We start from the raw sequence: 22,972 nt of genomic DNA, 5'->3' as shown, positions 1-22,972 counted from the left end.
TTTGCATGCAGCTCTGGTTCTTATTTTAGGAAAGAAAACTTGCCAAAAGGCGCTGAAATTGCCCTTAAAATGCATCTGTTTGGTATCATATAAACATGGACTAATATGAAGATAATTAAATATTATTGAACATTATTAATGAATCTTATTTTCTCATGTTTTGAAGATTGCTTAAATTCACCTCTCTAGGATGTCAGGGAGAAAACTGTAGCCAATGCATGGGAATCAACTGCTACATTTTACTGAATGACACCATTAATTCAATGAGATCCAGTTCTTCTAGGAATTAAATACTTTCAAAATATGGAGAAAATTATGACCAGCACTATGACTGCTATTACTGCAAAATGTCCTTCCACAGTTTTCCTCTTATGTCAAAAAATAGTGTTAAAGTTGAAGAAAATACAATAAGAGAATGTTTAAAAAGAAAATTAGAAACTTACAGATAGAGGATATAAGGATATTAGATTGTTCTGCTGTTTAATGAGCCGCCCTTGAGATTTTGGTGTACTTGATGGCTCAGTGTACCCAAAATTATCTTGTCTGTCAAGATTTATATAGGGGAGGATCACAAAATATCTGAAACCCTCTTGTCTTTAAATTCAAATTGTTTTGGTTCATTTATCAACAGATACTATGAGGCCCTCTTTTAAGTTCTGGAGTAGGAATAGGGACAGGGACATATAGAGTAAGGGGAGGGGCATGTTAAGGGGAGGTCTGGTTGTTTAGCAGACAAATCAAGGAAGTAGATGGAGATCAGTGCTGCCTAAACGTCCCACAACCTGCTGTGAGAACACAAGTAAGGAACAATGAGTATGTTTTCTAAGTATCTGAACAAGAGGGGTTATGAAATGTTCACATTCAGGAGTAGGAATCTGGAGCTTTTATTGCAATTGTGAAACATCTAGAGGGCAAGGAGAAGACAAATTAGTGCTTTCATTTCATTTGGATGAAGTTGATAAAGAGCTGAACTACCAGGGGAGTAACACAGAACAGGTCAGAGGGTCACAGAGCAGCTGAGAGCAGGAGGACTTCTTTGTTTAAATATATATATATATATATATATATATATCCTTTAACTATGGTTATCATAGGATCTGCCACTTCTGTTAAAAAGATATTTGTTATTCAAGAACCTACAAGACGTCTTCAGAACTTAAACAGCAGAGTATATGGGAAGCTTGTGCTTTACTTTCTGATTCAGTGGTTTCATAAACATCCAACGGAATGCCTACTCTATGGCAAGTATTATAAGCTGCTATAAAAATGTTTATCATTTAGTATCAATTTTTTCTCTAGTTCAGAACCTTTAATTGAATAAGGGTCTTTCATGCTGGTGTGTGTGTGTGTGTGTGTTTGTGTGTGTGTTTAGGTATTTTGTTATATACAAAAGGAAAGAATTATCAATGTGTTTTATAAAGATAACTTCCCTAGAGAAAAGCCATGACCTGCTGAAAAAGTTTCGGACAGCCAACACAAAAAATCAGCCTTGTAAACAAGGACTTCTGGAAGTTTGATGTACAAGGTTCTCCACCCATTTTCCTGTCACACAGGATGTAATGGTTTTTGTTGAAATGCAGTGTGACACTAAATAACTGGCAGTCACTGAATGCATTGCTTATTATTTGGATTACTCTACAGAGATGCATTTACAGGAAATCAAATGACCTTAACTAGATAGAATGTATTTATGTCAAATAAAAAACAATTTAAGGTTTTGTTATGAAACTATTCAAACATAGAGATTAATATTTCATACATGCCAAGGATAGTTTTATGCTTAGAAATCTGCATTCATAATTTAGGTGCATATTTAATCACTTTCTGTGATTTGGAATTAAGACCATGATCCTGTCTCACTTAATCATTGCCTCCTAACATAATTTTTGCTAGAATGAGCTGCCATTTAACAGAGGAACTTCTTTAAGATGTTGATGACAGTGGGAGTGCAATAATAGATTTTAACCTAATAGCTTCCTCAAGTCACATTGTATTGTTATTTTATTGAATTTTATTTTCAGAACCAAGATTTTATATGCTGTTCATGATTTTATCTACTATATTCTATGTTGCAATGGAGTTTTGCTTTTTGGATCATAAGTTAATACGAGTGATTAATCTTACCTATTTTCTTGTTGTCCTTGACTGAGTCTATAATTGTGGGGCAAGATTGGGTACAGATTTAAGATTATTTATCTTTATGTGCTATATTCATTGAGGACTATTCTGCTAGTTAAGTCACTGCTGCTCTCAGGTAGGAGGGTTTGTACACATATTAATTAATTAATTCATTCATTCATTCATTCATTTAATCTTCAGAACTCACTGAGCACCTACTAGATCCCAAGCCATTCTCAAGTAGAAGATAGGGTAGACATGGTCCCTGCCCTCATGAAGCATATCATTTGTTGGGCGGAGATAAACAATAAACAGTAAATGAATAAATGAGCAAATATGTCACATAGGAATAAATATTACACAGATAATTATAATAGAGTGGCTGGTGACTACTTTCATTTGGGTAGTCAGAAAAAACCTGTCTGAGGAAATGAAATTTGATGTGCCTTTTGAAGGACAAGAAGCCAGCCTTGTGAAGTTCGCATAGTGTAAACCTAAGTTTATATGAAAAGACAAAAGTAAACTTTAACTTAAATGTGTACATCTTTGGCCAAGAAGACTGATGACTGTGTGTAGATATGGAACAAAAGTGACATTGGAAAAATAAATCCAGGAGTTAAGTTGCATTGCAGGTGAGTTATTGCAGAGGTGAATGTAAAGTAAGAGTGAACCATGGCATGAATACATTGAAGTTGTAGGAAGAAGAACATGAGACAAACAAGAAAATTAAACAGCAATTCCCTTTTATTTCTCATCTCTCTACTCACTGGGTGCGTGGATGCAAAGGATTAACAAGAGGATAGTTTGGCCAAGTAGCAAGGGCTATTTGTAGGCATAGGAGAGAACTGCTAAAAAATTCAAGTCACTTTCATCCACAGTTAGTAGCATCATTTTTTTCAGAATTTGGCACTATATTCTACATTATAGAAAGTAACTTTAAAAGATCATAATAGGTATATGTATCTAAGAGTTAAATATTCTTTAAACCACAAGAATGGGTAACAATCTAGTTGTATACATCCTGAGTCTTTTCCTTTACAACTGATTTTTTTGGGAGAATGTTAGTGTACTGGTATGAAAATACCAGTTTCTCTTCCAAATTGTGGCTTCTTTATCCTTTGGATAAATCTCAATGTGGATCCCCAAGGCTTGTCAGGATACACTTTCCATCTCAGAGCTGTGTCTAAGTGGCTCTTTAAAATTGGAGAAAATAAAATCGCATAAACAAATTTGGTCATTAAACGGAATGCCTAAGACTCAAGTAAGAAAATCTATGAGCCAACTGGTTTCTAATTTCTTGTTTGTGGTACATAAACTGAAGTTACAGAAAAATCAGTCAAGTGAAGTTGAGTTTAGCACCTCCAGACAGAATCCAGAACACTAATGTGAAGTGTCCAGAAAAAAAATATCTGGCCTTCAGAAATGGAGTGCAGAGTTCATTAATAATTTGAGAACTTGTGGGTTCAATTTAAAATGTCTGTTTATGAGGATTACCTTTAATCTAGCCTACTCCAGAAGAAAGGGGGAAGGGAAAGACATTTCATTATCTTAGGCATAAAAAAATAAATCTTGTAATAATCCATTTTAGAACTCTGTGCTACATCTAGAGTGATGGATAGTAAAGCATCTTTGTGTGCTTTTGTTGAATAAATCATGTTTTGTTTTTTAAATCACCAATTATTTGCTCAGGAAATGTTTACTTTAATAATCCTTATTGTTCCCCTCATGAAAAAGAAATCTATACAAATACAAATTAGACAATAAATAAAAATAAAATAATACATAGTATTGCTATCAAGTGACAACTTGTTACTAACATTTAGAGGCTTTAAAACTTTTTTGATACATATATGAATACATGGATATTTATTAAAATGTCATCATACTATACATATTATATTCTTGTAATCTATCTTTTCATTATCTAATTTCACCATGTAATCTGTTTTTTATTATGAACATATTTTTATGCCATTGATTATACACTGACATCATCATTTTTAATTATTACATTTTATTACATAGATTTACCATGTCCTCTTCTGTTGGTCACTTAAGTAACTTCCAATTTTTGTTATTAAAAACAATATTTTAATGGACCTAATCAGGGGTAAACAGTGCAATAAAAGCACATGTGATGGACACTTACCCAGTCCCGGTCAGTGAAAGTTTCTCAGAAGCTGACACATAAAAGCTGAGACCTGAGAAGCCCATCTGTAAATGATGAAGAAAGATACGACCTAAGTTTAACATCCTTTTTCTTTATTCTTAATCTTTAATCATTAATTTAGTAGAACATTCTTTAAATGCTTTCTTGTTCTCACTGACCCTCAGAATTCAGAAATAAACCCTCTTACTCTTTTCTTTCTTTCGCTCCCTCTTTTTTTGCCATATTAATAACAATGTAGTTATTTGTATAGGTATAATAATTGTCCTCCTTTTTTCATGATATAATTGAACAAATATTATACAACCAAATTGCTTGTATTTTCTGGAGTGCATAGTCTCATTTAATCACGTACAATAAGTCCATCATTAATGAATAAGGATTGTACTTCATATGTAGAACCAATGCCTACAAAGCCCTACCAGGAAACTGGTCAGATATCTGTTCTATGGTTTACAAGATAAACCTTATAGGTGATAAATAAGGTCATTTCCTGGCAGCCCAGGAACCCTGCAGATTTGTGGGATCTTGAAAACAGAAAAGTCAACCTGCATTCACTCCATCTTTGCTCATTAGAATCTTAACCATCCTTAAGGTCCATTTCCAATGTCATCTTCTCCATAGAGTCTCTAGAAGTGACCATGGATTATAGGAATTAAAAACTATGCCCCTTGAGTTGAGCCCAGTGGTTAGGAGAACCCAAGAATAGTAAAGGCCAGAAGATAAAGTAAAGAAACTCACAAAATGAGAATTAAACATTATTATTTAAGCTAGAGACAGGAAAAAAAAGTAGAGATTAAGTAAGGATCCAACATAGGAGATAAATTTCCACATCATAATACAGTGTGGATAGGACCCATGTCCTATCCATGAACCAGAGAAAATACAAAGAAAGAGCTTAGAACTCCTAGATCACACAGAGCAACATACCAGCTGAGCTGATTTTAAAATAGTGTTTCTGCCAACTGTCACTTCAGTCATGAGTCAAATAGAGATTGTGGGCAAAGTTGTATTAATGTTTGTTTATGTTGCCTAGAATTCTAGGAACTGGTTTGTGTAGGTTATAGGAAATTATTTGCATATGAGGTATCACTTTTTGTCTGTTGCTTCTATTTTGGGTGAGGTAGGTGGGTGACATTATATTGTGGCACATAAGAATGGCAGCCTGCAAGAAACTGTTCCACAAAAGCTTGGGAGAAATAATAGGTTGGAAAGAAATATTCTCAGGCAGATCAACTGTGGCCATCTGACTCCCAGTGCAGACTGTCTTGAAATTTTTAGCAATATTTTAAGAATAGGATAATGAAATAAATATTTGCCAGAAAAAAGCTGAGAGGTTTGATCAAACTTTGGAAAACTGTTTTTACTTCCTTTGGATGGAGCACTATGATGAAAAGGACCAGGAAAGCTTTCAACAGTTTATTCATGTTCCAAAAGAATGTTAGTGTAACTAGTGTCCAAATTCATCAGGCAAGTATTGCTGTAAGCTTACCAAGTTGGGTTCATTTCATGACATGACAAAGAAAATTATCAACATTATAAATTGTTTTTATACTCATGACCACACCTTACAAGTGTATGCAGAAATTACAAGCAAAATATGGACAATTTGCTTATTTTTGTGCTGCCAGCTGGATAGGAGGTGAAAGGATGTTGGAGAGAATTTGAACTACAAGTTGCTATCAAGGAATGTTTGGAGTTAAGGAGATCTGTAAGAACCAACTTGTCAGACCCCTCAGGGATCATGGTATGGTGTTTCCTTACAGATATTAGGAGATAGCACCACAGATTGAACTTAATCATAAGGAAAAGTCAAACTAGATAAGGATAGCTCTTCTTTCTTTAAAGAAGTGAAATATTCAGATTCAAACCAGACTTGTGAGTTGAGTAATTGGAGATTCATTTCCTTTTTCTGATCTGCCCTGAGCCTGGAAAGAGTCATAGATTGCCCATATTTACAAATATTTTGGTGTAAATGAAGGTCCAATTTCAGAGGAAATTCTCAAGTTACAAGAAATATGAAACACACTTTAAGTTTTGGCAGAAATCCTTGGAAGGTAAACTTCAAGATTTTTCTAGATAATCACAAATCTGGTATACCTGCATGCCTCAATATCCAAAGAAACTAATGAAGCTGTAAGTAAACTTTTCTCAACAAGTTAACATATGAACCCTAGTATTCTGGAGATGTGTATATAAATCTTAAAACTAATGAAATATTCAGCTCTGTGACCAAACTGGGCAAACACCTAGCAGAACCTACCAAAATATATCTGAAAGTCACTATTGATGTTGTTAACCTAGATTAAAAATTAGGATGAGCCCTGAAAAAAAGTTCTTTAGGCTTTCTTTATATGCTGACACTGCATTCTCTTTACTTGATCAAAATTGATCAGTTAGTAGCAGTTGGTCAATTAAATATATATATATATTTAATAAATTGGTGAAACTATGTTTGGATTACTTTGGCATGTTTGCCCATTTATTGGGTTATATTTTACCAAGGTTATCAATAAAAGAGTCATGCAGCCCACTCTTGGGGATTTCTGGTCACATGACTTACAATAGAAAAACATATGGAATAAGGAGCCACCGATCCAGGTAGGAGCCGTTCAGCACAAGACAGTTACTGAGATGTCCCTAAGATGTAAAAAAAGTAAATAAGACTCTTGATTATAACAACATAGTCTAATATATTCTGAAAGGGAACAATCACTTGGCCACAGCGGCAGCTTTAAGGATCACTAATCCCTTTTCTTATGGCCCACGTGGTCTCATCTTACTTCTCTGCTTCTCTCTAGGCTGTCTCTTCTGTTCTCATTATTATCTGGCCAATCTCATAAAATTAAAAATTAAAATTTTACAAATATAAAAGTGAAAATCTTATAAAACCAAAAATTCAAAAGGGAGCAAGTCTGGTTGCCTTAGTGAAAACACAGGCCACTTTATGGCTCACAGGCTAATCTAAGTTGCATTGACGTTCAGTTAAGTGCCCAGGAATGTCACAAAGAATGACTACTCTTCTGCAATGGACAGCTTAGAGCTATTTCACTGAGCATGTAGTTTATGGGTGTTTGTGCGTGTTTGTTTGTGTTTGTGAGGTGGTGAACAAGGAAGTTTCCGAGACAGGCATGACACACATGTCTACTATGGGGTAGCAGTCTTAGTAATAAATATTCTTCAGAAGAAAAAGCAAACAGGAAGCTAGAGGCTTTCAGTTACTATCTATGAAGTGAGTTAGTAATCATGACTGTAAGAAATCACAAACTCAAATAAGGCCATGCCATGGAGTATGAAAAAATCCATCTTCAGTTGTTTTCATAGAGATGCACATCATATGCATATTAAAATAGATAGGAGTGTTCTTCATTTCCATAAAATAAACGTGATTCTTACTGTTTTCTTAGATTCATTACCATCTCAGTTTTTTTTCCCCAAGTTTGATGGTGACATGGGGACAGAGAAATATTTTACTATAATAAAATAAAAATGCAGGTCAAATTAGATAATAAATGGAACTGACACTTGTTGGTTAAAAAGGTGGAGAGAATTGGGGTGAACAGGAAGCTCTAGGCCTTGTATAAAGCGATTAGCAACTACATAGATCCTGATAATTGTTACCACTCAAGAATATGGGCTTCATGTAGTGATATCTTCCAGTGCTTTAAAAGAAGTCAGGGAAAAAAAAAAAAAAAAAAAAGAAGTCAGAAATTTAGAAAGTTTAAAAATTAGAAGTCATCTAACTTTTATATGTTGACTTTTTCCTCTTCTCTTCCAATTTTTCAATGGAAATTCTTCAAGGAATACCTATTTGGGGGCTGCAAACAGTCCAAAGGTCTCTAGTTTGTGACTATGTCTGGCAGAAGATAAGTTAAAAATTTCCCTTTCTTTTTATATTTTTGAGTAGTTTTGTAACTTTCTATCTTTAAAAAAAATTTTATTGCTTATGTAATGATTAAAAAATGGGATTGTTTGGAGGATGGAAAGGGAGTTAGATGCAAGGAAACCTCCACCCTACTCAATAGACAGATTTTTGAGTAAATATTTCCCACATAATAAAGTAAATGTTGAGAACTTTTTTTTTTCTTGGCTGCGTTGGGTCTTCTTTGCTGCGCTCGGGCTTTCTCTAGCTGGGGCAAGCGGGGGCTACTCTTCATTGCGGCGCGTGGGGCTTCTCATTGCGGTGGCTTCTCCTGTTGCGGAGCATGGGCTCTAGGCACGCGGGCTTCAGTAGTTGCAGCACACAGGCTCAGCAGTTGCAGCCCGCGGGCGCTATAATGCGCTGGCTTCAGTAGTTGTGGTGCGTGGGCTCTAGGGCGTGTAGGCTTCAGCAGTTGCAACATGCGGGCTCAGTAGTTGCGGACCGTGGGCCCTAGAGCACAGGCTCAGTAGTTGTGGTGCATGGGCTTAGTTGCTCCGCAGCGTGTGGGATCTTCCCAGACCACGGACTGAAACTGTGTCCCCTGCATTGGCGGGTGGATTCTTAACCACTGCACCACCAGGGAAGTCCAAGAACTTTTAAAGAGTGGATTGAAACCTTGAGAATTGAAATAAGGGAAAAAGAGGTAAACAGAAAGTATTTGTCAAGTATATATTTTTTTCACTAACTATGTGATTTTGGACAAGTCATTTCTCTTGGGTGTAAGTTGCTGAATGTGTGGAAATAAGGGGCTGAGTAAGGTCAGAAATTCTGAAACTTGTTTGACATTAGAACCTGCAGTTGGAATTCTGTTTCCAGATGTACATTTTTAGTTGAGTACCATGTATATGTGATCTTTAATTTTCAGACGAACTAGGAGAAATTGTACTAGTAGAAAATATGGTTAAATAGAGGCAAAATATAATCAACCACTTCCGTGCATACATGATAAATCAAGTTGTTGCAATAAATATTTCTGGGTTTTTCTATTTTCATCTGTTTGCTTCTAGCTTATTGATTTTTGATGTCTGTTTGTACTTGTTAGTTGTTAAGTGATTGCAGTGCCAACATCTTAAGAGAAATTTATGAAAGAAAAAATTTAACTGAGAAAAATTTTTCTATTAACTTTCTGTTTCTGCAAATTAGAAAAAATACTGCATTATTCAATTTTATAGTGGGAAATCTTGGCTTAGCCATTGTGGGAACATAGTTTAGGACCACTGGAGTAGGTTCCCTAAGGCCCCTTCCAGCTGTAACATTCCATGCATCTCTATTTTTCACGTGTGGTCAAGTAAGATCCATGAACTTGTAGTTGCAGAGAAATTCTCTTAAAAAAGAAATATAGCTGTGGGTCACTTTCTGTTAATTGAAATGGAAAAAAACAGACATTTGAGGACAAATAAAACAGTTTAAATGAATGAACATTTTTTTCCCCAGCAATAAACTTTAAGCATTTATCAAACTTCTGTTTAATCATATCTCCATCCTCAAAGCTTCATTAATTCATTATATTCATTTATTTCAGTGGCTACTCTTGGTTAGGAAATCTCTATGTGCTGGGGATACAGCAATGAACAAAACAGAAGAAAATTCCCATCATAATGAAGCTATATTAATGGAGAGAAATATAAAATGAATAAAATACAAAAAATAGTATGTTAGATTGTGATAAGTTTTATGGAGAAAAATAAAGCAGGAATAGAGGGGGAAGTGTGTGATAGGGGTTGTGGGCGGTGAATTTAAGATAGGGTAATCAGACAAGGCTTCACTGTGAAGATGCCTTTTGAGCAAAGATGGGAAGAAGGTCTATGTTGGAATCCAAGGTAAGAGAATTATAGTAGAAGGGCCCTGAGGAAGGAGCATCCCTAGGATGTTCAGGAAACCAGTCTGTTTGGAGTAGATTGACCGAGGCTGAGATTGGTAGAAGATGGGATCAAGTCATGTAGGGACTTGCAGGTTATTTAGAGGATTTGGCTTTTATACAGAGATGGAAGCCAATGGAGGATTTTGGGTAGAGGGTGGCATTATCTGACTTATTTTAAAGAATCACTCTGTATGCTTTTCTGAGATAAGACTGTAATGGAGTGTGGAAGCAAAATGAGTAGTGAGAAGGCAATTGCAATAATTCTTTATTGTGAGATGATAGTGGCTCAGACAAACATGAAGGTGATGGGAGGTGGTTAGAGTCTGGATGTATTTTAAAGATAATCCAGTGGCATTTGCTGAAGAGATCAGATGTGTGGTGTGAGAGAAAGAGAGGAGTCAGATAGGACTCCAAAGTCACTGCATCACCAAAGGCAAGCACTTCCTCACTTGCAAATATTCCTATACCAATCCCAACAGCTTGTTGAACCTGTGATTATAATATACTCCTTGGAGTTCATTGTCAATTGCTCATTTTCTTCCCTCCCTTTTAGAGGACACAAAGATCATTAGAGCAAGGACTGAGAGCCACATCCAGATGACCTACAGCCTGTTATCTCATAAGGAGTCTACTGACTAGAATGAGCCCACCATCCCCATTTGGTCCATAAAATTATCTCTGCTTTGTACTATCCTTGAATGGGATTCCCCATCTGGTCTACTGAGCTCATTCACTAGTATTTCTACCAGCTGGTGTGCTCTATACTCCTGAGTCAAATGCATAGTATAGTTATCACCTGAGTCATTGCTTCTAGCTATTAAGATAGGATCTTATCAAGAGTAAGTCTACAAACACCCAGGGCATGGATGATGGTGGGAAACTGGCTCTGTGAGGAATAGACAGGTAAAACTCTAGGTGTTTCACAAATGTTAGGTATTTATTGTTTTTATTACTAATTACTATTATTATTATAGAGATTTATTCAAAGAGTAGTATATTCCTGTTCTGTAGAGCTGCACTGTTCATTATAATAGACACTAGTGACATGAAGTTATGTAAATTTAAAGTTAATTAAAATTAAATACAATAAAAATTCAGTTCCTCAGACTCAGCTATGTTTTAATTACTCAATAGCCGCGTGTGACTAGTGGCTACTGTATTGAACACCACAGAATGGGGAATATGTACATTATTGCAGACAGTTCTATTGGAGAGTACAGCTCTAGAGAATGTCTCCTATCTTATTACTAATTACAGAGGAGAGGAAGTGAGAAGTTGGAGGTCATTATACCATTCAGATGACCTAGGTTTCACCCTAGGTGAATTTTCCTTCTTAACTGACTTGGAACTATATGGGGATTTCTTGTACTAATGACCATACCCTAGGTCTCTAAGGGCTTTCCGATTACCTTCATTCCTTAATGCATCTTTTAATGACAATGAGTACGATTACAATATTGTGTACTTACGTGCACACTAGAAATCAAGACCCTCTCACCACAGTCCCATGAGGTTCACATGTCTTTGGCTTGGTACAACTCTTAGAATTTTTCAAATGGCCTTTGCCTGAACTTAAAAAAAAAAAAATGTACATTTTAAAGGAAACAAATCCCACATGTTTTGGTTTATTTATGCTTGTTCATCCAGCTTTTGATTTGAAGAAGTCTTGTGGTGTCTGAAAAATCTTTGGGGATTTTCAAATGAGGGTTTATATTAATTATCCCCTCCAAAATAGGAAGTTAGTTTTGGTCATGGGTAAATGATAACAAAACCCCACATGTTTTAGTTAGCCTTCAAACCTCAGATTTTTCGGTTTGGAGAGGGTGTCAAACTTGGCAAGGGGTATTCTTTCATTCATGGGACTTAGTCCATTAATTAATTCTTTTCAAAAGAGAAAGGACAGTGTTGAAAGATTTACAGTAAAACATTTAATTGTGAATTATTATGCTAACTAGGGACCACATATACTGTTGAGACTCTTTACAAAGGAATAACTGTAGCTGGCCAAGCCTGCCACCAGTTGTCCTTTTGGAGATGCTGCAGTGAACTGGCAAAACTACAAGCTCATGCCAACTCACTTTAGGATAACATCTGAAGCCTTCCAGAACTTCGTGGAGGAGTGCAGCTAGATAGTCATTGCTAGTGTAGTGTATCCCAGGACTCTACTATTCTGGTCACCATTGATAGGCCTACACTGGCCCAAAAGTTGGCCAATAATCCAGGCATATACATTCACCCCTTGTATTAGATGTTATTTGGCCGAGAATACCAGATCCAAAAAATAATAATAAAAATAAGTGATACCATGCATTGTGATCTTGCCTTATACCAAGTACTGTGCAAAAGTTTAACAAAGTTATGCCTAATGTGTATAACAACTCTTCATGGTAGATAGTAATATACTCATTTTTTAGTTGCATAAACTGAAGCTCGGTTTATCAGAAATAATACATAGAAGCAGGATCGCATGGAATTTTCTGATTTTGATGCCAGATCTCTTTTTTAATAGATTATAATGTTCCCCAGTTTTTCCTTGATTTTGAATTTAAAACCCATACAAAATGTTATTTGGATTATAGTAAAGGAGACTTAGAAACGGGCAAGGTGTATCTGAGTCATCATAATGGAAGAGCAAATAGAACCTGCTGCAAAAGTGGACAAGCTGACAGGGTACCTGGAAGAGTTATAGTAATCCCTGAGGCCTGATTATAAATAAGTAGCTGTGTCCTTGATACGTCTTCCAATGTCTGGCCAGAGGCTGTTGAAAGTACTTGCTGTTATTTATCCCCATATCCCCTTTTAATAAATCCATTCACTGGCAAACAGTGCTGCTGTGCCTTTAATACTGAAATCTCCTACCTGTTTAATGAACATTCTTCATTATGCCATTGTGAGTGCTAACTTAAATGCTGAAAGTATAATTGTCTAATATACTATCTGATCTATAATAAGCTCTCAACAGACTTTAGGATAATGTTGGTTCTCTTCTATTCCCTTCTTTGTGTTTATTTATACTTAAAAATAAGTTGGAATTTCCAGACTTCCATTCTAGTCCAGTACACCATGTTAGTTTCTTCCTTTAATTATAAATTCCATTTTATAACAATTGCAAATTCCAAAGAGTGCATTTCAGGGAAGTTATTACAGTTCATTTGAGGATAAAACCATTGGCATTTTCCCTCATGTCACCATTTGTAGCATGCTACAGCTTCTCAAAATACATTGCCTTGTCAAGCCTTCTTACTTAATTAAATCTTCCAGTAAATTTCTTGAAACCAAATAACAGCTATTGAGGTGGTAATAATTATTTTATATTCAGTAGAGTCTTGGACATGAATACTGAAATAATCAACATCCTTTGATAATGCAAAATAAGGACAATGAGTTTGATGGAGAAGTGTCCTCTTTCTTTTTTCATAACGAACCCTCAGCTTTGTTTATCATCTCCTATCTTCTGGGGCTCAAGGAGGAACAGATCTACTACTGTCCTGTCCAACCTGAGGCCTGAGCCTTAGAGGCATTTAGCCCAACCAGAATCCGGAACTTGGACCACATTCATTCCTAAATATTATTCTTGTAGCAGGGTCTTCATTGCATACCTTAGACCTGGGAAAGCAGGGGTCCTGTGCCTTAGGGAGCCCATGCATTTGTCAAAATGTTCTAAGTCTCCTGGCAGTGCCTGGGACCAGCTGGATCCAGCAGTGCCATCAGGGAGGGGTTCCCTGAGCCTGGCTAGGGACCTGCTGTGCTCTTCTCTCCTCTGTAGCACTCTGTATGACCCTCTACCACAGCATGGGCAGGGACAGAATGTCACTCTGGAATCACGGGGTAGACTCCAGTAAGGGAAATAAAGAGACAGTGGATGTGAGGGTCTGGGGATAGGAAAGCTGTAGAAAGACCCATTTTGGCCTGACTCCACTGAGAAAATGGACTTTCAGGTGAATGGTAGGGAACAGTTTTTCTTAGTGCAGTGGCAGATGTTGGTCCTGTCCTGACCTAGTGTTCCGAGGCTGTCAGGGGCACTGATAGACGGCTTTAAAAAAAAGCCAAGAGCTCATCCCAAGGAGCTGTGAACTTTGGGCCTGGAGGGGAATTCCTATCTCCTGAAAAACCTCTATAAAAGATTCCACTCTAGCACTTATAGTAACAGTCTTTGCAAAGAATCCAGTATCAATCACAGCACTCCAGGGCCAAGTTCCAGGGATATATTCACCGGTGAAGACAGAAATTCACTCCCTTGAAGGTTGTTATCTTCTGACAAAAACATTTACTCATCACCCTGCAGGTAACCCAGTGTTTTGTTGAGGACAATCCAACAACCCCTTTGCCCTTAGGAAACCTCATGCCCACCTTGAGAAATCTTGCTGATGGGTGATAATGGTCCATCTCAGCTAAATCTCTTCTGGGTCATGATTGAATTTCTATTTTTTTCTTTTAGTAATTACACTTACAATTTAAGGATGCTTATTTAAATGTAAAACTATCTAAAAACTTTATTGCTATGCAATATTTCTATCCTCTCTCAATCATGATAAGATCTCTCACAGGTTTTAATTACTCATTAAATAGCCCTCCACCCCTGTCACCTCATTATATTTGTTTTGAATTTTATGCTTTTTAAAAAACATTTAAAATGTTTTTCATAGTCAATAGTGAATTAATTTGATTAACATATTTTTATCAGTTTTTCATATTTTTTTGCCCTTCCTCCAGATTCATTTGTCTGCCAGCTAAAACATGTCTTGAATAAGAACTGTGTGTATTATGTGTAAGTGTTAGTACAAGTGTGTTTGCGAGTGGGTGTGAGTGTGTATGAGCATGGCTGTGTGAGGGGGTTTTGTGCGTGTAAGCGTGTGCATGTGTGGGTGTGTGGGTAGACTTTGTATATGTGAAAATATCTTTATTTTGCTCTTAGTCTTGCATGACTTTTAGGCTGGGCATAAAATTATGGGTTGGCACTTATTTTCCCTTGCCTACTTAAAGGTTTTACCTTGTTTCCTCTGGCCTCTATAATGCTGATAAATAATCTACTCTTAGATTTACTGTCATTACCTGTAAGTAATCACTCTTTTTCTCTGCTGGCTTTTAAGATCATCTCTCTCTCTCTGTCAATTATTATAATGTTTTCAAGTGTAGATTTATTTTTATTTAATCCTCTTGATTCTTGGAATCCCTTAAACTTGACAACCTAGTCCTTCTGTATGTCTGGAAACTTCTCATTAATTATTTCTTTAAATACTGCATCTCCACTTGTCACTTTTCTTCTTAAGAACTCCTATTTTGTAAATGTTGGAGCCTTTCAGTCTAGATTCTTAACTATGTTTTTCTATTTGTTTTGTTTCTTCATGCTGGAATTCGTCAGTTTTATGTTTTAGCTCATTAATTCATTCTTGGGTTGGTTTGTCTCAAGATTATCCCATCTATTGCATTTTCAAATTCATTACTGTATTTTACATTTCCAAGATTTATAATTGGCATATCTATCTATCTATCTATCTATCTATCTATCTATCTATCTATCTATCTATCTATCTCTGGTCTAGATGTGTTAGTGTTTGTTTCTGCTCAACAATTTTTCTATTATATTTAAATGGAAATTGTCTTCAGTTATATCTTTCACATCCTTGATGTTTTAAGAAAGTCTTTATCAGACTGTCTTATAAAATAAATATCATATGGAAAAGCTCCACTAACCGATTACTGATTTTATTTTTTAGTATTAGATCATGTTTTTATTATTGATCATGTTTTTTAGTATTAGATTTTCTTCATATGTTTTGGAATTTTTGATGCTACTTTATTTCTCTGTCTCTGTCTCTCTCTATTTCTCTGTCTTTCTCTCAGTCTCTCTGATTCTCTCTCTGTCTGTGTCTCACACACATGCACACAGAGACACACACACACCTCTCATACACATACATGCACTCCTTCCCCCGCCCCTGTATACACACACTGCTCATCCCTCTTGGTCTAGGTTTTGTAGTTGCCTCTGTACCTTTTGAATCTCCAATATAGGGCTAGATTTTATAATCACAGTTTGAAGTTACTGCCTCTGTGGACTGGTTGGAAATATGACAAATCTAGGTTGAAGCTTGAAGGCAGCTTGACTCAGTTTTAGAGAATGAAAATGTTTTTTTCCCCCAATGCCTTCTTGAACCCACAATTTCTATATATTCTTAGCTCTAATCAGCAAGCTGATAGATCTTAGAGTTCCCCTACTTCTTTTTGCAAGTGGGGGAGGTTCACCAAATCCATGATTCTGGGCAGAAAGTGAAACTCAAGTCCTCCCCCATGATGAAAGGACTACATTTTTTTGTTGTTGTTTTTTTCTTTGTTTTTTTTTAAACATCTTTATTGCAGTATAATTGCTTTACAATGGTGTGTTAGTTTCTGCTTTATAACAAAGTGAATCAGCTATACATATACATATATCCCCATATCTCCTCCCTCTTGCGTCTCCCTCCCATCCTCCCTATCCCACCCCTCTAGGTGGTCACAAAGCACCGAGCTGATCTCCCTGTGCTATGTGGCTGCTTCCCACTAGCTATCTGTTTTACATTTGGTAGTGTATATATGTCAGTGCCTCTCTCTCACTTCGTCCCAGCTTACCCTTCCCCTTCCCCGTGTCCTCAAGTCCATTCTCTATGTCTGCATCTTTATTCCTGTCCTGCCCCTAGGTTCTTCAGAATCATTGTTTTTAGATACCATATATATGTGTTAGCATACGGTATTTGCTTTTCTGACTTACTTCACTCTGTATGACAGACTCTAGGTCCATCCACCTCACTACAAATAACTCAATTTCGTTTCTTTTTATGGCTGAGTAATATTCCATTGTATATATGTGCCACATCTTCTTTATCCATTCATCTGTCAATGGACACTTAGGTTGCTTCCATGTCCTGGCTATTGTAAACAGAGCTGCAGTGAACATTGTGGTACATGACTCTTTTTGAATTATGGTTTTCTCAGGGTATATGCCCAGTAGTGGGATTGCTGGGTGGTATGGTAGTTCTATTTTTAGTTTTTTAAGGAACCTCCATACTGTTCTCCATAGTGGCTGTAACAATTTACTTTCCCACCAACAGTGCAAGAGGGTTCCCTTTTCTCCACACCCTCTCCAGCATTTATTGTTTGTAGATATTTTGATGATGGCCATTCTGACTGGTGTGAGGTGATATCTCATTGTAGTTTTGATTTGCATTTCTCTAATGATTAGTGATGTTGAGCATCCTTTCAACTGTTTGTTGGCAATCTGTATATCTTCTTTGGAGAAATGTCTATTTAGGTCTTCTGCCCATTTTTGGATTGGGTTGTTTGTTGTTTTGATATTGAGCTGCATGAGCTTCTTGTAAATTTTGGAGATTAATCCTTTGTCAATTGCTTCGTTTGCAAATATTTTCTCCCATTCTGAGGGTTGTCTTTTCATCTTGTTTATGGTTTCCTTTGCTTTGCAAAAGCTTTTAAGTTTCATTAGGTCCCATTTGTTTATTTTTGTTTTTATTTCCATTTCTCTAGGAAGTGGGTCAAAAAGGATCTTGCTGTGATATGTGTCAAAGAGTATTCTGCTTATGTTTTCCTCTAAGAGTTTTATAGTGTCTGGCCTTACATTTAGGTCTTTAATCCATTTTGAGTTTATTTTTGTATATGGTGTTAGGGAGTGTTCTAATTTCATTCTTTTACATGTAGCTGTCCAGTTTTCCCAGCACCACTTATTGAAGAGGCTGTCTTTTCTCCATTGTATATTCTTGCCTCGAAAGGACTACTTTTAATGAGCTCTGGCCCAGCATTGCTGTATTATTTGTCACAACTGCAAAACTCAGAAAATTGTGACTTCAGCCTCTACTCGCCACTCTTTGTTTCTGTTCTATTTCTCATCCACATAGATATCTATCTTATATCTGAGTCCAGTTGTGGTGTTTGTGTGCGTGTGTGTGTGTGTTTAACATTTTATCCATCATTGCTATGTGCTGGAAAGATTTTTGAAGCATAAATTCTCAGCATCATGTTAGCCTGAAAGCCTCCTTCTTTTTTCAAGCTTCTTGAAAAAGCAGTCCATTTTCAGCATCTCTATTTCTTCCTCACCAATTAAGTCCTTCACTTGTAATCAGGTATCTGCTCCCACAACATCAATGAAATTGCTCTTGCCAAAGTCACAGAAGACACCCAGTATTTCTCCATATTATCTGTTTAATTGTTGTCAGAAATTTCCCTTGCTTTCCTGCTTATTCTTATAATAAACTCTCCTATATAACCCAAGGGAACTTCTGTTCTTTGCAACCTAAATATCCTAATGAACATAGAACTGTAAAAATTGGTCTTCCTAAGATTTAAAAGAAAGTCCAGTCATGTTTCTCACTTGCCTAAAATGCTTCAGTGACCCCTGTCTCTGAGAAAAAAGCTAAAATTGCTCAGCACGACGTCTCATGTTCTGCACACTCCGTCTTCTTTTGCCCTCTATCACATGTTCCTCTAAATCCCATCTCCGATTTTATACCCCAGCATCAAGCACACGTGCCTTCATCTCTTTGCACACAGTGCTGTACCCCTTGCCTGCAATGTCCTTCTCTTTTTGCCTAGTTCTCCTGGCAAACTCCTAATCTAATTCCAACAGCCAGGTAAAGAATCCTAATGTATTCCTTTATGAATACTTTCCCTACATATATTCAACAATATTTAAGAGATACTAATTTATAGTATCAATACATTATCTATGTGTTGAGAATTTAAAGTGGGCAGGAACAGACATGCCCCATGCCCAAATATTTAATACTTAACATATTAATGGAGGAGAGAGGGATTAATCAAATGCTCACTGGATAAATGGAAAATTGCATTCGTGATAGAACTTCTATCAAAGGTAAAGTTGTGGTACTATCTGAGCCTGTAATTAGGAAATTTGACGTTGAGGAGGAGATTTCCTTGACATTTCTACAGAATTAAACACTCCTTTCTCTGATATTGTGTTCATGATTCTGTTGTTAAAATTATCAAAATGATTTTAACTTTATTTGTTTATATGTCTGTCTTCACCCCTAAACTGTGAGGTGCTTACTCATTTCTGTATCTCTGTCTTAATCAGATTATCTGGCAGATAGTAGGAATATATTAAATATGAAAAATGAGGAACTATTTTCTGATTGAGTTAAAGTGTAACTTTAGTCATGGATTATAGGGAAATTTATAGAGAAATCACTTTTTATTCCTATTATTTACTTTCTCAAGAACAAGACATTCAGTGTTTAGTTGCTTTGCGGAAAACAGTACCATTCTCTAATAATTATAAGCTTTTTAGCATTCTTTCTTATAGGTCACAGACTATTCTAGCAGTTACTTGCTAGCTTTGAGGTTGGAAAATGAGGGAAAAGCATTCACTAGTCTAATTATGAATTATTTCAAAGGTCAGAGCATAAGAGCACAAACTACACTAGTGCCTTTCAGAGAATGGAAAGGAATGAACATCTATTTGATGAAATAAATATTATAATGAGGAGAGCAAAAATAGCCAAACAACTATATCAAACATTTCTGGAACAAACAAGAATGATGAGGAAGTGTTAAATAAGTCTTCTATGATTTTCTGATCCTGTATATTTTAAAATATTGTAACACATAAAACTGATCAGAGAATGGATTCTCCATTGATATTAATTCACTTCTTCACACTGAAATTAAGTACACTGAGCAGAGTCCATACAGAGCCAAGACTGTTTCCATACGGTCTAACTCCCCCACCGCCACTTTTCGAAAACTAGGTTAAAGATAGAAGTTGTACTCTGGGTTTTGACTCATGCTCCCTTCCTAGTGATCTTCTATTGAATGCTTCTTTAGGCAGCTGCTTCACTGGCTGTAAAATCCAGTGCTGGGACCTGTGGCAACCACAGACAGGTTAACAGTTTGCATGGTCTACATTTACATGTCTGGGTATGTCTGGCCTCAAGATGTCCCAAGAGTTTTCTCTGACGCTTTATTATTCTCTGACTTTGTTTTTACCTGGACACCTTAAGATCTTGATAAACTCCCAAAGAGGTTAATTATTGTTATTTTCTGTTTTGGTTATAGCCATCCTAGTGGGTGTAAAGTAGTATCTCATTGCAGTTTTGATTTACAAGTTCCTAATGATGGTGAACATATTGTGCTTATTGGTCACTTGTATATCTTCTTTGGAGAAATGTCTATTTAAATCTTTTGCCCATTTTTATATTGGGTTATTTGTCATTTTACTGTTGAGTTGTGAGAATTCTTTATATATTCTGGATATTAGACCCTTATCATATATATTACTTTCAATTATTTTCTCCCATTCTGTGAGTTGTCTTTTCACTTTCTTGATAGTGTCTTTTGAGGCACAAAAATTTGTAATTTTGATGAAGACTGATTTATCCATTTTCATTTGGTTGTTGGGTTTTTGGTGTCATGTCTAAGAAACTGCTAATCCAAGGTCACATATTGGACCTTGCCTTTCCACATTAATTTTAGGATCAGCTTGCTCGTTTCTGCAAGAAAAGCAGTTGGAATTTTGATATAGATTTATTGAATTTATAGATCAATTTGGGAAGTACTGCCATCTTAGAAATATAAAGTCTTCAACACGGGCTGTCTTTCCATTTTTTAGATCTTCTTGCATTACTTTCAACAATGTTTTATAGTTTCTATTTCTATAATTCCTCTTCACCTTTGTCCATATGGCCAACTTTGGAACCTGCTGCTGCTTGTTTTGGGAATGTAATAATTATTCATTCATTGTAGTAATCAGTCTTCGGGTCTAGAAGTAGTGTTGGAAGAAGTGCAGGCATTGAGGGGCTGAGCAGAGAAATGGTGAAAGGAAAAGGAAATTTCAGATAAAAACCAAGAGATAGGAAAAGGAATTCTACTTATGATTGAAATGACTGAAGTAGTTAATGAATAAATAATTCATGACAATATCAACTACTTGAAATTAACTTTTTCTTGAACCAACAACTATGTCTTTTACAAAATCACTCTTGAGAATTAAATTCAATGATAATACTGCTATTGCTCAGATAATTTATTGAACCTCTTGTTTCAGAATTGCATTCAAGGAATGCTCTCATGGTGGTGGTATTTTCTGAAGATCATTACTACTTTATTAAAAGAAGTGAATGTAATTATAATATAATAATGTTACTTTCTTTTTTTTTTTTTTTTAAACATCTTTATTGAAGTATAATTGCTTTACAATGGTGTGTTAGCTTCTGCTTTATAACAAAGTGAATCAGTTATACATATGTTCCCATATCTCATCCCTCTTGCATCTCCCTCCCTCCCACCCTCCCTATCCCACCCCTCTAGGTGGTCACAAAGCACCGAGCTGATCTCCCTGTGCTATGCGGCTGCTTCCCACTAGCTATCTATTTCACATTTGGTAGTGTATATATGTCCATGACACTCTCTCACCCTGTCACATCTCACCCCTCCCCCTCCCCATATCCTCAAGTCCATTCTCTAGTAGGTCTGTGTCTTTATTCCCATCTTGCCACTAGGTTCTTCATGACCTTTTTTTATAATTTTTTTTTTCCTTAGATTCCATATATATGTGTTAGCATACTGTATTTCTTTTTCTCTTTCTGACTTACTTCACTCTGTATGACAGACTCTAACTCCATCCACCTCATTACAAATACCTCCATTTCATTTCTTTTTATGGCTGAGTAATATTCCATTGTATATATGTGCCACATCTTCTTTATCCATTCATCCGATGATGGACACCTAGGTTGCTTCCATGTCCTGGCTATTGTAAACAGAGCTGCAATGAATATTTTGGTACATGACTCTTTCTGAATTATGGTTTTCTCAGGGTATATGCCCAGTAGTGGGATTGCTGGGTCATATGGTAGTTCTATTTGTAGTTTTTTAAGGAACCTCCATACTGTTCTCCATAGTGGCTGTATCAATTTACATTCCCACCAACAGTGCAAGAGTGTTCCCTTTTCTCCACACCCTCTCCAGCATTTATTGTTTCTAGATTTTTTGATGATGGCCATTCTGACCGGTGTGAGATGATACCTCATTGTAGTTTTGATTTGCATTTCTCTAATGATTAATGATGTTGAGCATTCTTTCATGTGTCTGTTGGCAATCTGTATATCTTCTTTGGAGAAATGTCTATTTAGGTCTTCTGCCCATTTTTGGATTGGGTTGTTCGTTTTTTTGTTATTGAGCTGCATGAGCTGCTTGTAAATCTTGGAGATTAATCCTTTGTCAGTTGCGTCATTTGCAAATATTTTCTCCCATTCTGAGGGTTGTCTTTTGGTCTTGTTTATGGTTTCCTTTGCTGTGCAAAAGCTTTTAAGTTTCATTAGGTCCCATTTGTTTATTTGTGTTTTTATTTCCATTTCTCTAGGACCTGGGTCAAAAAGGATCTTGCTGTGATTTATGTCATAGAGTGTTCTGCCTATGTTTTCCTCTAAGAGTTTGATAGTGTCTGGCCTTACACTTAGGTCTTTAATCCATTTTGAGTTTATTTTTGTGTATGGTGTCAGGGAGTGTTCTAATTTCATACTTTTACATGTACCTGTCCAATTTTCCCAGCACAACTTATTGAAGAGGCTGTCTTTTCTCCACTGTATATGCTTGCCTCCTTTATCAAAGATAAGGTGACCATATGTGCGTGGGCTTATCTCTGGGCTTTCTATCCTGTTCCATTGATCTATGTTTCTGTTTTTGTGCCAGTACCAAACTGTCTTGATTACTGTAGCTTTGTAATATAGTCTGAAGTCAGGGAGCCTGATTCCTCCGGCTCCATTTTTTGTTCTCAAGATTGCTTTGGCTATTCGGGGTCTTTTGTGTTTCCATACAAATTGTGAAATTTTTTGTTCTAGTTCTGTGAAAAATGCCAGTGGTAGTTTGATAGGGATTGCATTGAATCTGTAGATTGCTT

General features: G+C 36.3%; 1 protein-coding gene and 1 long non-coding RNA gene across 2 annotated transcripts in view; one reads left to right on the top strand and one right to left on the bottom strand.

Annotated features, from left to right (window-relative positions):
* LOC133090799 (uncharacterized) overlaps positions 1-22,972 on the top strand; it is a 303,518-nt gene that overhangs the window by 26,846 nt on the left and 253,700 nt on the right. The gene's annotated exons all lie outside the window — the stretch shown is intronic.
* Positions 1-22,972, bottom strand: part of ITGA1 (integrin subunit alpha 1) — a 216,502-nt gene that overhangs the window by 183,200 nt on the left and 10,330 nt on the right. Inside the window, exon 2 of the mRNA XM_061189246.1 lies at positions 4,268-4,332. The gene's annotated coding sequence lies outside the window, so the exon portion shown is untranslated. The remainder of the gene's footprint in view (positions 1-4,267; positions 4,333-22,972) is intronic.

This window comes from Eubalaena glacialis, chromosome 4 (assembly GCF_028564815.1).
Source record: "Eubalaena glacialis isolate mEubGla1 chromosome 4, mEubGla1.1.hap2.+ XY, whole genome shotgun sequence".
Classification (NCBI taxonomy): domain Eukaryota; kingdom Metazoa; phylum Chordata; class Mammalia; order Artiodactyla; family Balaenidae; genus Eubalaena; species Eubalaena glacialis.
Note: the sequence above shows the minus strand (reverse complement) of the source record. Positions and strands in the feature narration are given on the sequence as shown.